The sequence below is a fragment of the Neofelis nebulosa genome, chromosome 5 (genome assembly GCF_028018385.1).
Source record: "Neofelis nebulosa isolate mNeoNeb1 chromosome 5, mNeoNeb1.pri, whole genome shotgun sequence".
Lineage (NCBI taxonomy): Eukaryota > Metazoa > Chordata > Mammalia > Carnivora > Felidae > Neofelis > Neofelis nebulosa.
The window spans coordinates 32,839,763-32,846,637 of NC_080786.1; the positions used below are offsets into that span (position 1 = coordinate 32,839,763).

Here is a 6,875-nt window from a genome sequence, read left to right on the forward strand (position 1 = left end):
TTGCTCATGGTATTCCTAGAAGTAGGTGGGAAGCCTACTAAATGTTTACTTGATCTGTATAAGAAAACTTTTAAGTGAACAAGTTTAACCTGAATTATAAAAACAGAGTCACAGCTCCTCAATCAATTCCCAAATGTGAGCCAGTTTATAAACCCAGAACCCTGTGAATGAAGGGGAGGCTAGATCCCCTCTAGGAAGGACTTTGTTATACAACCAAAAATTTATACTATTCATCTTCCTCCCAGCCTTCCCCAAAGGGAATTATAGCCTCTGGGAGGGCAACTGTGCACTGGAGAAAGGAAATAATCAGGGCTTTAGGAATTACTGGATACTGACTCTGAATTGACCCAGGATACTGGATACTGACTCTGAATTAACTCCAGGAGACCCAAAATGTCATTGTGTCCTACCAGTCAAGGGTAGGGAGTTATGGAGGTCATGTGACTAATGGAGCTTTAATTTAGATTTGACTCATAGTGGGCCCATTGGGTCCATGAACACATCCTGTGTTTATTTCCCTTGTTCTAGAATGCATAATTGGAATACATATACTTAGCAGCTGGCAGAATCCCCACACTGGTTCCATCATTGGTGGAATGGGGGCTATTAGGATGGGAAAGGCCAAGTAGAACTGTTCTTACTTAGGAAAACAGTAAATTAAAAGCAATACCAAGTACCTGGAGGGATTGCAGAGGTTAGTGCTACCATCAAGGACTTGAAAGATGCGGGGGTGGTGATTCCTTCTATAGCCCCATTTTACTCACCTATTTGACCTATTTGGAAGACAGATGGATCTTGGGGAATGACAGTGGATTATGGATTATCATAAGCTTAACCAGGTGGTGACTCCAGTTGCAGCTGCTGTACCAGAGGTGGTTTCATTGCTTTAGTAACTCAACCCATCCCCTGGTACCTGGTGTATAGCTGTTAATCTGCCCATTGCTTTTTTCTCAATACCTGTTAGTAAAGATCACCAAAGCAGTTTTTTTTTGCCTGACAAGGCCAGCAATACACCTTCACTATCCTACCTCAAGGGTATATCAACTTTCCAGCCCTGTGTCATAATTTAGTTCACAGAGATTTGTTTTCCCCTGTGACAGTTGTTTGTTATAAAGTTGAACCCTGATTCTCATGATGGGCTTATCGGTAGGATTTCTGATAGTGAGCATGGCCACCAGGACTGCCAAACTTTCTGGATTCACAGTGCTGGGGATCACTTAGCAACAGGGTCTGGTGGTACTAGATGAGGATGTCTTTGATCTTCTTCTTGGAAGCCTCATCCATGTACTTCTGATAATAGGCCACTGAGGCTTTGGAGGTGGATTATGTAAATCCATCTGGGCCATGTAACCACCACCCTTTACTTGGACTCAGATGTCCACTCTGGCAAAGTGCACCTTTTCCAGAAGCAGAACAAGGTCCAGTAGCTTGTATTGCAGTGTGTGAGACTATATCATCTCCAGGGGCTGTCCATTCAACTTAATGAGGCCATTGCTCCATTAGCAGTGCACCAGTGCTGTGGCCATCTTCTTGCATCTAAAGACTGGCATGGACAGTGTGGCTGTGAATGTAGAGAAGACCTCCTCACCGCTTAGTGCCACAACCAGGAAAGGAAGTTCATAGGGATCTTGACCACCTTTCTCTTCCACAAGATATTGCACTGGTCCATTACATTGATAACATGATGCTGATTGGATCTGGTGAACAAGAAGGAGCAACTACTCTAAACTTAGTGGTAAAATATGTATGTATTAGAGGGTGGTAAATAAATCTGATTAAAATTCAGAGGCCTTCTATCTCAGTGAAATTTCTAGGGGCCCAGTAGTACAGGGTCTGTTGAGATATCTTTTCCAAGGTGAAGCGTAAAATTGTTGCATCTGGCCTCTCCTACAACCATAATTGTGGCATAATGCCTAGTGGGCCTCTTTGTTTTAAAAAAAAATTTTTTTTTAACGTTTATTCATTTTTGAGACAGAGAGAGACACAGCATGAATGGGGGAAGGCCAGAGAGAGAGGGAGACACAGAATCTGAAACAGGCTTCAGGCTCTGAGCTGTCAGCACAGAGCCTGACACAGAGCTCGAACTCACGGACCGCGAGATCATGACCTGAGCCGAAGTCGGACGCCCAACCGACTGAGCCACCCAGGCACCTCCCTAGTGGGCCTCTTTGTATTTTGGAGGTAACATATTCTTCATAGAGTGTGTTACTCTAGCCCATTTACCAAGTGGCCCAAGAAGCTGCTAGTTATGAGTTGGGCCCAGATGAGAGACAGCTCTGCAACAGGTCCAGGCTGCTATGTGAGCCTCTCAGCTGCTTGGACCATATGCTTCAGCAGATCCAATGGGGCTTGCACTGTCAGTGGCAGGTAAGTATGCTGTTTGGAGCCTTGGGCATGCCCCTACAGGTGAATCGTTGCATAGGCCCTTAGGATTCTGTAGCAAAGCTCTGGCATCTTCAGCAGATAACTACATTCTTTTTGAGAAGGAGCTCTTGGCCTGCTCTGGGATTTAGTAGAGACAGAATGCTTAACCATGGGCAACAAAGTTACCATGTGACCTGAACTGTCAGTCATGAACTGGGCATCATTTGACACACCAAGCCATAAAGTTGGACACAACAGCACTCCATCATGAAATGGAAGTAGCGTATACATGTGATTGGGCCTGGGCAGGCCCTAACGTTACAAGTGAGTTATATGAGGAAGTAGCCCAAGTGTCCGTGATCCCCACTCTTGGAACATTGACTTCTCCCTTTTAGCCTGAACCTTTGGCCTTATGAGGAGTTTCCTGTGATCAGTTGACAGAGGAAGTGAAGACATGAGCCTGGTTTATAATTATGTAGGTACTATACAAAAATGGACAGCTGTGGCACTATTACTCCTCTCTGGGACATCCCTGATGGACAGTGGTGGAGGGAAACTCTCCCAGTGGGCAGAACTTTGAGCAATGTGCCTGGTGGTTCACTTTGCTTGGCAGGAGAAATGGCCAGGTGTGCGATTATATGCTGATTTATGGGCTGTAGCCAATGGTTTGGCTGGATGGTCAGGGACTTGGAAGGAACATGATTGAAAAATTGGTGACAGGGGCATGTGGATGGCTCAGTCGGTTAAGCACCTGACTTTGGTTCAGGTCATGATCTCACTATTTTGTGGGTTCAAGCCCCGCATCAGGCTCTCTGCTGTTAGCACGGAGCCTGCTTTGGATCTTCTCTCCCCCTCTGTCTCTGCCCCTCCCTTGCTTGTGCTCTCTCTCTCTCTTTCTCAAAAATAAATAAACTTTAAATAAAAAAAAAGAAAAATTGATGACAAAAAATTTGGGGGAAGAGCTCTGTGGTTAGATTCCTCTGAATGGACAAAAAACATGAAGATATTTGTGTCCCATTGAATGCTCAACAAAGGGTGCCTTTGGAAGAGGAGGATTTTTTTTTTTTTTGAAGAGAAGGATTTTAATAATCAAGTTAATAGGATGATCCATTCTGTGGGTTCTGTTCTCTTTCCCCAGTCACTTCTGTCTTCACTCAATGGACTCATGTATGAGGTGGCCATGGTGGTAGGGATACAGGTTATGCATAGGCTCAATAACATGAGTTTCCACTCACCAAGTCCAGCCTTGCTGTGGCCACTGCTAGTGCCCAATTTTGCAGCAGAGATCAACACTGAGTCCCCAGATGGCACTATTCCCTGGGGTGGTTAGCTTGTGACCTGGTGGCAGGTTGATTATATTGGATCATTTTCATTATGAAAGGGGCAGAGCTTTTTTCTTACTGGAATAGACACTTATTCTGGATTTGGATTTGCCTTCCCTGTATACAGTGATTCTGCCAAAACCACCACCCATGGGCTTACAGAACACCTTATCTGCTATCATAATATTCCACACAGACAGAATTACTTCTGATCAAGGAACTTCACAGCAAAAGAAATGCCACAATGAACCCATGCTTATGTGGAATTCATTGATCTTACCATGTTTCCTACCATTTCAAAGCACATGGCTTGATGGAACTATGGAATGGTCTTTTAAAGACTCAGTTATGGTACCATCTAGATGGCAATACCTTTGCAAGGCTAGGACAGTGTTCTTCACAAGACTTTATGCTTTGAGTCAATATCCAGTATAAAGTAGTACCCTTCTTCCCATAGCCGAGGCTCACAGGTCCAAGAATCAAGAGATGGAAATGGCAGTGGCACCACTCATTATCACCTCTAGTGACCCACTTGCAAAATTTTTGGGCTTTGTGTTCTCATGACGTTATGCTCTGCTGGCCTAGAGGTCTTAGTTACAGCAGGAGGAAAGCCTCCACCAAGAGATAAAACAATGACTCTTGACCTGGAAGTTAAGCCTGCCACCTGGCTACTCTATAGTCCTCATGCCTCCGAATCAACAGGCAAAGAAAGGAGTTACTGTGATGCTGGGTGATTGATTTTGACTACCAGAGGAAATTACACTCCTACTCCACAGTGGAGGTAAGGAAATGTATGGAATATAGGAGATCCCTTAGGGTGTTTCCTATTGTTACCATGTGCTATGATTGAACTCAATGGAAAACCACAACAATCCAGTCCAGTCAGGACCACTAACAGTCCAGACCTTTTAGGAATGAGGGTTTGAGTCACCTCAGCAGGTAAAGAACAAGGCAAAGGAAATGGGTAGCGGAAGAAGGTAGTTGTAAATACCAGCTATGACCACATGACCAGATACAGCAATGAGGAGTCTATCACAATTATTCCTCCTTATTGTTATGAATGTTTATAGGTGTGTGAATATATAAAAGAAATACCTTTAATCTTCCCTCTCTTATTCCTTTATCATGCAACATAAGATATACTGACCTTATATCATGTATATCAGTATTAAAATAATGTTAACCTTATATCCCATAGTATTTGAAGTTATGGGATATCAAAGAGAAGTAAACATTACTCAAGGACTTTATCTCTTCTGGGGAAAGAGTGTGGTTTTGTTTATATGCAGAATAGTTATATCATGTTGGATGGCATTATGACCTTTTATTATCTTTATTTGGAGATGAAGCATGTTTAAAATTTTTTTAATGTTTATTTATTTTGAGAGAAAGAGACAGAGAGAGGGAGAGCGTGAGCAGAGGAGGGGCGGAGAGAACGGGAGACACAGAATCTGAAGCAGGCTCCAGGTTCTGAGCTGTCAGCACAGAGCCTCACATGGGTCTTGAACTCACAAACCGTGAGATCATGACCTGAGCTGAAGTTGGATGCCCAATGGACTGAGCCATCCAGGCACCCCTGGAGATAAAGCATGTTTTAAGGAGAGGCATGTGAAAGCCAAATTGGCAAGGGGTGGACTTGTGATGGTTAATTTTGCATCAACTTGACTGGGCCATGGGATACCCAGACATGTGGAAAAACATTGTTCTGGGTGTGTTTGTGAAGATGTTTCTGGATGAGATTAACATTTGATTAACTGGTGCACTGAGTAAAGCAGATTGCCCTCTTCAAAGTATGTGAGCCTCATCTAATCCACTGAAGGCCTGAATAGAATAAGAAGGCTGAGTAAGAAAGAATTCTTTCTTCACTTGTCATCAAGCTGGAATATCAGTCTTCTGCCTTCAGACTGGGACTCAGACTGAAACTTGTACCATTGCTCTCCTGAGTCTCCAGTTTGCCAGTCTCCAGTCTGCAGATCTTGGGACTTTTCATCCTACATAATCATGTAAACTGATTCCTTATAATATCTCTCTCTCTCTCTCTCTCTCTCTCTCTCTCTCTCTCTCTCTCTCTCTCATTCTGTTTTTCTGGAGAACCCGAACTAGTACACAGCTGTGTTTTCCTCCTTGGTGTCTGGTTTTCCCAGATGCTGCCATCTACTCAGCATTCACAGGCCCTTGGCCTCCTCAAATTGAGCCAGGCACCCATCCCCTTTATTCCCCAACAGCAAGGAGCACATATTGGGTTCTCTGCATGGAACCCTAAAGTTGGGGTTTAGAGATAAACTGCTCCCCTTTCACCCTTCCCTGGGGGCAATGAAACTCGGAGCACTTCAGAGACATCTTCCTCACAAATCCTTTGAAATGTCCAACAACTCAACCCTTTTATATCCTGTCAATGGGTGAGTTATAATATTTGAATATTACTTTTAAGTTTAGCATCATGTTATATATTGAAGAGGTAAGGAGGCAATAGCATCTCTGCAAGGAGGCCAGGGGATTATGAAACATGAATATTATGAAAAACACTGCTATTGGAAGTAAAAAAACTACAATAAATAGGATAAAGAACAGGCTAGAATAACTGATGAGAGACGAGTAAATCAAAAGATAGAAATTTCATATAATATACCATCAGAAGATAAAAATATGAAAAATATGCATAAGATGTTTAGTCACAGAAGGTAGTTGAGAAATTCCAACACACATCCAAGAAGAGTTCCTGAATGAGAAAACTAGTGAGAACGTAGGAGAGGGAATGGCTGAAGCATTTCTATAATTGCAATAAAATTCCAGTTTGAAAAGTACACAGATTGTGATAAAGGTAAAGTAGTAAAAAACAAACAAACAATCTCTCCCAAGCAGCACCGTGCCCCACTGGGAACAGGAAAAGGAGATCAAGTATCAGTGAAGTTGTGAGACAGTGTTGCACCAGATTATATTCCTATCAAAGGAAACATCTGGGTTATAAGAGTCTCCTGCCTTCCTTGGTTCAGGGTAGGAGAATAGGGGACATGTGACTGGAGTCTCCATAACCTTCTACAATTTTCTTCTTTCTCTGTAAACTGATTAAACAAGTCTTTTTTTTTTTTTTTTTTTTCCATTGGGGAGGGGGAGAAGACTTTCTGCTGCTTCTCCTCCTTCTGTAGCTTGTGATGAACTCGAGGCACTTCTTATTTAGGGCTCAGACAC

General features: G+C 43.0%; 1 pseudogene; it reads right to left on the reverse strand.

The window, feature by feature from the left end:
* Window positions 1-952: 952 nt before the first annotated feature.
* On the reverse strand, window positions 953-1,734 carry LOC131511353 (small ribosomal subunit protein uS9-like; annotated as a pseudogene).
* Window positions 1,735-6,875: the final 5,141 nt, after the last annotated feature.